Source organism: Equus caballus, chromosome 28, assembly GCF_041296265.1.
Source record: "Equus caballus isolate H_3958 breed thoroughbred chromosome 28, TB-T2T, whole genome shotgun sequence".
In the NCBI taxonomy this organism is placed as follows: Eukaryota; Metazoa; Chordata; class Mammalia; order Perissodactyla; family Equidae; genus Equus; species Equus caballus.
The window spans coordinates 38199931-38208216 of record NC_091711.1 but is presented as its reverse complement, the minus strand read 5'-3'; positions in this window follow the sequence as shown (position 1 = coordinate 38208216).

The following is an 8286-nucleotide window of genomic DNA, read 5'->3' as shown; positions in this document are numbered from 1 at the left end:
TTTGCCTGTCTTTGGGGTGAGCCTCACTCCTTGGAAAGTTTAGAAAAACACCCCTTGTGGTGTGGACCCAGACCCTTGCCCTCCTTCCCAAACCATTGCCGCATGGTTAGCCACAGCCCTGGCACTTGCAAGTATGTTCGTCCCACAAATGTTTCTTCTTAAGTATCTACCATGTGCCATCCACTAGAGAGATGTAGATGAATGAGATACAGACCCTGCCCTGAGGGACGCACATTCTGGGGAGGGAGTCGGGGTGGTGGGGAGAAGATGGTGGCAGATGTGCCAGGGGAAAGTGGTCAGTGGTCAGTGATGGGATCTTGTGGGAGTTCAGACAAGTAAGAGACTGTGTGGCTGTTTGGATCAAAGAAGGCTTGGACGTGGAGGAAGGAGAGAGGTAGGGAAGCCAACACACACAATTCTGTCATTTAATTCTCCTAAACACACAAACACACAGTCACCCTGCATGGTGTACTGTGAGTGTTTCATTGATGGGAGACAGGTTTCATTTTCTGAAGAGGTGTTTAGGGGGACTATGCTGGAAAGGCAGGTGGGAGCCGTCTGTCCATTTATGCACCCATCGGGTATTTGTAAGTACCCACTCTGATGTGCCAGACTGTGATCGCCGTGTTGGAAAGACGGTTGTGATCCAAACAGACAAGCTCCCTCTTCTCGTGGTGCTTCCCTTGAGAACAGACAGGTGATAACCAGATAATAAACCAAGACCCAGGGTAATTTCCATTCGCGATCACGTTCTGAATAAAACAAAGCAGGGGGATGAGCTAGACGGGGCCAGGTGAGGGGAGGGACATTAGTTTTTTCAGATTTGAATTTTATCCTGCAGGCATTACCGAGCTACGGGTGTTCTTGTGAGCAATGGTTCACGAGCTGAACTATGGGGTTAGGACAAACCTTGGGGACCCGAATAAGATGGAGACAAGTTATAGGCTGTGTGTGTTGGAGTCCGGGAGGAGTGTGTACGCGGATGCTCTGCTCTAAGTGACCAGATACCCAACCTGAAGAGGCTTCCACAGCAGGGGTTTGTTGTCCACGTGATAACGTGTGTAGTAGGGGATCCTGGGCAGGTTGATTCAGACACAGCAACAACGGCAAGGGCCAGGCATTTTCCTCTTCCTCCTCTGCCGTCCCCAGTGCGTTGGTTGTGTCTGTGGGCATTGGCTTTGTCCCCGCGTGGCTGGTAGGTGGTCGCTGCAGCTCCAGACCTCCTGGCCTCCTGCCAACACTTCCCAAGGCCGCAGGAGGAGGCTTGCCTTCCCCAACTCTTTTTATCATGGAGGAAACCCTCTCCCAGAGGTCTCCTAGCCGAGTCCCTTTATTTCCCCTCAGCCGGGGCTGGGTCACGTGCGTGTCCTTAAACCAATCACTGGCAGAAAGAATGAAATGATCATGACAGATTGCCTTATTCAGTGTCCACTCTGGGACTTTGCAGGGGACCCGCTGTCCTCGTCACTCTGCTGCTCAGTTCCTGGACAAAGCTGGGGGTGTGTTAGCAGGAAGAAGGCAGGTGACCGCTATTGGGGAGACGACCAAGAGTGTTTGCTTCAAGGTGTGTGGCAGATCAAGTGGGTTTTGATGGGGGATGTTGCGTCTGGAAAGGTGTGTGCCCATGTGTGCGGGGGAGGTCGCTCTTCTTGAGGAAGTGACACATTGACTGACCCGGAGCACGCCTCAAGTGGCTCACAGCTGACTCCTTTCCAAAGCCCTCTACACCAGCACCACCTTTGAGGCTCCCAGGCTCCATGGGAATGGGGAGTTACCGCCCCTGCTGTCCAGCTGAAGGGATTGAAGCCTGACGAGGGAAGTGACTTGCTCGAGCTCTCTCTGTTAGTTGCTGGCTGCGGGGAGAGTCACAGCTTAGACCCAATCTTTCTATCACCCATCCCAAACTCTTTCCACCACGCCACACTGCCTCTTTGAGTGATTTTTAAATCCTGAGTTTTAACAAGGCACTCTCAAAGAAGCATGTGTCTGGAGATCTCCATGGCTTGATGGTTGAGAGATTTGAGGTCTGTGGAGCTCCCACTCTGCTACTTTCCTCCAGAGAATTTTTTAGAGTCTAACCCAATTTGCATTTGGGACTCTGTGGCACTGGCTTCCTGAGCAGAAGAGGGCCCTTGTCCTATGAGCTAGGTTATATGAGCTGAGGGATCAGGGACAAGGACACGAAGATGGCCCATCATGGAATGGTCTGGTGAGAGGATCAGGACTTCTCAGTGGATCCCTTGTCCCTGTACTCTTTGCCCTTGAGACTTGCGTTTGATATGGCTTCCTGGGGGAAGCAGGATGCCTAGACCTGCCTCTTTGGGTTCGTGTTTGACTGATTCTTTTTCACCTTGGATTCTGTGGAGAGCATTCAAAGTCTTCCCAGAGCCCGCCAGGTCCTTATGCCCCCTTGTTTGGGAATGAGAACTTGTCCTTCCAAGCAGGCCGGGCAGATCCTAGAGAAAACGGGGAGTGGCGATCCCTACTGCGCAGGACAGAACAGAGTTCTTTCCTTACGGGATTTGCTAACCAGAGAGGCTGGACCTGGCTCACATCGCTCTGGTTGGGTACGTGCCGTCTACCTGGACGTTGGTTGTGTGTGATGGTTCAAACCCTCCATGACATAGCATATTTAAAGTCAGTCATAATAAGCTCTGAAGAATATCAGGATTGGCACAGGCTTACAGTCCTGCTTGAACTGCGCTGGAGCAGAACTATGTCAGATCCGTATATATTTCCTATATATAGGTCACATCTCCTGACGGACAGCTGTATTAAGCCGAGAGGGCAATTCCTCACCAGTGGATTTATAACGTCTAGTATTTCTGGATGTTAGTGTGTGGCATGGATCTGGGGAAACTTTCCATTCAATCCTTCATTTAGAAACATTCTTTTGGTGCCAGGCTAAGTAGGAGGAACATACTGGGTAAGACCAGCATGGCTCTTGCCCCGATGGAGTTATAGATCAGATGAACAAGCAGCAAGTAGATAAAATAATTACAAATGATGGTAAACAGCTTGAAGGAGACGGTGCTGTAAATTGTATTACAGTTAGCCTGTCTTATTTATGACTATGTTTAGGAAGGCATTTTTTTTCAGCCAGGGACAAAGTGATAAGGTCCCTCCCACCTTAGCAGGGAGTATTGCCGTGCGAAGGCTGTTAGGTCTCATGGCCGCACCTCCAAGGGTGAGGGGATGGCAAAGAGAGGACTAGAACTTTCAAATTGGTGGAAACTGCTTTTTCTGAGAATCTCTTGGGATGCCAAGAGACACTTTGGGTTTACCACTTACCCATTATCAACGGAGCTGTTGGCAAATTAAGACTGGCTTTGTTGGTTCATTTTGACTTGGGTGAATGTAGATTTTGCCATTGTAGTTCTTGGTTTGATAAAGACTATCAGAGAGGAAAAAGAAACCAAATGAACTGAGAAATAAAACAATTCTTAAACTGCGGCCAGGGAAGCGAGCGGACGTGTGAAGAGGAGTTTGCAGACAGCCACAGTATTGCTGTCAAATTTAACTCTTGCTGTGTGGCGGCCGTGCACTTGTCGGGGGTTAGTTGTCAAGGAGGGGACTCAGGTGACTGCCTCTGATCCTCAGCGCTCCTCTGGGAGCCCCCTTGGGAGAGCACCTTGCTGAGAGGCACGCATTGCCTGTGGGTCAGACCCACGTGGCAAGTTTTCTCTCTCTTGAGTTGGAAGAAATTGCTGTTTCTTAGGTAAGTTCTAGATGGGGCAGTTGGCTTCTAGGGTCCACATTGTATGGAAGCGACACATCTTTAAACTCTCGACTCCTGCTCAGCATGGCGAGATGAGAGACTCAGGGATTGAGAAGCAGTTAGGGTGTCTCCCATCCCCCGACCCTCGGCTGACGGCTCTCCACCCTGGCTGCGGCTTAGAATCCCCCAGGGGAACTTTCACAAAATTCTCCCCGTCTGGACCCCACCCCATCCCCAACACCAGTTATGCCAGAATCCCTCGGGGGAGACCTCACTCACAACTTGTAGCCTAATAAACGTTTATGGGAGAACGGATGCTGGGATCTGGTTATCCTTAGCGGGAATCTGGGGGACGAGACGTCTGAGGACCAGTTTTGAATGGATACCCAAAACCTCAGTGTGCATCCAATTCCCTGGGGATCCTATTAAAATTCAGCTTCTGGTTTAGTGCACCTGGGCTGGGGCCTGAGACCCGGCATTTCCAACAGCTCCCAGGAGATCCAGAGGCACACTTGGAGTGGTGAAGCCCTCGATGTCGTGTTGATTTAAGCTCAATGACATTGGAGAATCATGTCCTTAGAGCAGTGGTCTCAACCCTGGCTGCACATTAACACCACCTGGGTAACTTCTAGAAAATACCAGTGCCGGCGCTCTATCTGTAGAGACTCTGATTCAATTCTTTTGGGGTGAGGCTGGGGCATCCGCAATTTTGAAAAGTTCTGTGGGTGATTCTAATGTGCAGCCAGGTTTGGCATCTCTGCTCTACAAGCTTACTCCTTTTTTTTTTTTTTTTAAGCTTGAGACCAGTGATGTTCAATAGAAATATAGTGCCTGAGTATTAGTCATCTACTGCTGTGTAATAAATTACCTAAGACTTAATATTATTATTTTACACAATTTCTGAGTATTGGGAATCCAGGATCGGCTTAGCTGGGTGGTTCTGACTCAGGGTCTCTCACGAAGTTGTTGTCAAGATGTCGGTTGGGCTGCAGTTTCCTCAAGGTTGGACTGGGGCTGGAGGACCTGCTTCCAAGAAGGGTCACCCACGTGGGTGTTGGCCAGAGGCTTTAGTTTCTCTCCCACAGGGCTGCTCACAAAATAGCAGCTATCTTCCCCCGGAATAAGTGGTCAGAGAAATAGAAACAGAGACTGAGAGAGAGACAAAGGTAGAAGCCGCAGTATCTTTTATAACCTAACCTTGGAGTGATATACCATTCCTTCTGACATATTCTATTGGTCCCACAGATCAACCCTGACACAACACGGGAGGGGGCTACACAGGATGTGAATACCAGGACGGGGGATCATTAGGGGTCATCTTGGGGGTGGCTTCCACAGTGTGCATGCACGTAATTAAAAATTCTCTAATAGTTGCATTAAAAAAGTGGTATTAACTTTCATAACATATTTTATTCACCCAACATAACATATTCAAATATTATCATTTCAACATGTAATCAACATAACATTATTCACAAGATATTTTGCGTTCTTTTTTCATACTGCATCTGAAAGCTGATGTGTTTTACACTTAGAGTTCATCTCAATTTGGACTTGCAACATCTCAAGTGTTCCATAGCCAAGTTGCCTCCTTTCCTTGATTCCACACATGTGGTCTTGTCTGGATGGGCCTATAGGGTAGATTATCCCACGTTGTAAACAGGGACCGTCCTCTATTTCCTCCCCAGGGTTGGGCCCACTGGTTTACTTGATATTCCAACTAAACTGTCTGTCAATTTCCTCTTTTATAAATTGCAAGTCTGGGTTTCTCAGGCTGATATTTCTTATGAGGAAGTCTTTGGGTTTTCAGCACATTTCTTCCGTGCTATTGACCTTTTCATGCCACTCTTGCACAAATTTGTCAGGAACAATATACGAATTGCAACAGCAATGACCGACTTTGGCCTTTGACTCAGGGGAGGGAAACTAGTTACGTGGAGAGAAACCAATTACGGGCTAAACTGCAGGTGCTCAGCGTTAGTCCCCACCCCACCTCAGACGCTTCTCCAGAACTTGCACCCCAGCTCAGCGTGAGGGCTGGCGTCGGGAGAAAGGGTGTCCTGAGAACCAGACGACAGCTTCAAGCACAGCACAAGAGCCACGTACGTTGGTCCCCACTCCCTTTAATGAGTATTTTATGACTTGAAAGAATTTTTGAATGAGCTGAATGAATTGCCCTTTGCTAAGAGGAACAGAAAGTTAAGTCTTTTCTACGCAGATGACATGGTTTTATTGTCACCAACTAGGAATGGCCTCATTACTGTGAGGAAAAAATGGCTCAGATAACTGCTCCAACCCTCCAACTGCCATTTTTGGCAGGTGTCCTCCAACATTGAGTTGGCTTTTAGTCAACAACTGTGAATTGCATTCACTCATTTAGTCACTTAGGGCTATCTTTTCCTACTAGGCCATTTGGGGGACTCACCCAGAGGTGATACGTGCTTAACATTAGGTGTCTGTGGATGCAGTATTAGGATTTTTATAAGGCCTTCTTGGGAGATTTTTAAAATGTGCTTTGAAAAAAATTTTAACCTAAAATTGTCATGGCTTAGCTTGACGGGCTAGGACATTATTTCTCGATGTGGGAGCAGATACAGAGCTGTTCTCTTAAGGAAAACAGCTTTTCCATGGATATTCCCACAGGCATTCCCACGGGCATTCTCATAGATAATCCCACAGACTTTCCCCAGGCTTTCCCACAGGCATTCCCACAGGTATTCCCACAGGCATTCCCACAGGCATTCCCACAGGTATTCTCACAGGTATTCCCATAGGCGTTCCCACAGGCATTCCCACAGGTATTCCCACAGGCATTCCCACAGGCGTTCCCACAGGTATTCCCACAGGCGTTCCCACAGGTGTTCTCACAGGCGTTCCCACAGGCATTCCCACGGGTGTTCCCACGGGTGTTCCCACAGGTATTCCCACAGGTATTCCCATAGGCGTTCCCACAGGTATTCCCACAGGTGTTCCCACAGGCGTTCCCACAGGTGTTCCCACAGGCATTCCCACAGGTATTCCCACAGGTGTTCCCACAGGCGTTCCCATAGGTATTCCCACAGGCGTTCCCACAGCCTTTCCCACAGGCGTTCCCAGAGGCGTTCCCACAGGCGTTCCCACAGGCATTCCCACAGGTTTTCCCACAGGCATTCCCACAGCCTTTCCCACAGGCGTTCCCAGAGGCGTTCCCAGAGGCGTTCCCACAGGTATTCCCACAGGCATTCCCACAGGCATTCCCACAGGTATTCCCATAGGCGTTCCCACAGGCGTTCCCACAGGTATTCCCACAGGCGTTCCCACAGGTTTTCCCACAGGCGTTCCCACAGGCATTCCCACAGGTGTTCCCACAGGTCTTCCCACAGGTATTCTCACGGGTGTTCCCACAGGCATTCCCACAGGCGTTCCCACAGGCGTTCCCACAGGCATTCCCACAGGTTTTCCCACAGGCATTCCCACAGGCATTCCCACAGGTTTTCCCACAGGCGTTCCCACAGGTGTTCCCACAAGCATTCCCACAGGCAGTCACACAGGCATTCCCACGGGCATTCCCATAGGTATTCCCACAGGCGTTCCCACATGCATTCCCCCAGATATTCCTTTAGCTTCTCTTTATGCCAAAGTTGGTCCACTTGATTGACTGTTAATGCGCACGGACGTTCCCTTAGCTGGTAACATAGACTGTCTGTGCCACAGGCTGGTTCTTCCCACAGACTGAAACCTCAGACTGTCTGCGCTGCTCATTACATCTCTACAGAGATGGAGAGAGACGTACTCCCCGGAATTCCCTGAAGAAGAGAGCTGGATCTTGCTGAGGTTGGCATGACGTTTCCCTTATGAGAACCCAGATAAATGTTTCTCAGACCACCAAGCCAGGAAAAGCCCACTTCTAACTTCTAAGCAATTAGCAGTTTTCTAACTTTTAGAGTCACTGTCATCCTGAGCACTTGTGGGTGGCTGTGTTTCTGTTTTCTCCATGGCTCCTGGGAAGCTAAGTTTAAAAAACTGGTTTGGGCTCTTGGATCTTAGAGTGTGCTGGGCTTCCTTCCTGTCTCCCTGGTTTCTTGATCTTTTCCTTCCTTTAAAATACGTGCTGGGTTGTCTGTATTCAAATCTTTCCCAGGATGAGGCAGAGATGTAAATAGACACCAGTATGAAGAGGGGACAGTCCATCTATCATCCTAAAACACTAACGAGTATCGTGAAGGACTGGAACCCAGGTGTCCCGACTGCCGAGCTGGTGTTTTCCTCTCAGACCACGAACCAGGCACATGATTTGACAAGAAGAGTTGAGCTGTTATGCAGGCAACACCTTCTGCTCCAACAGATAGAAATCCTGGGTAGAGAGCGACAGCAGCTTTTTTGATACGCTAGTGAACTTCAAACCCAGGCCACGGAAACCTGAGGGGCCTCAGCAGAGGCAACCGAGAACCTGCCCGGGGCGGGCCTGCTGCTCAGCGGCACAGACAGCTGTGCAGGTGAGCTCTTAGCGAAAAACCGCAAACGGCATGCGGAGGCGGATGGTGGAGTGAGAGAGGCGGGCGGCCCCACCTAGAAGGAGCACCTCTCAT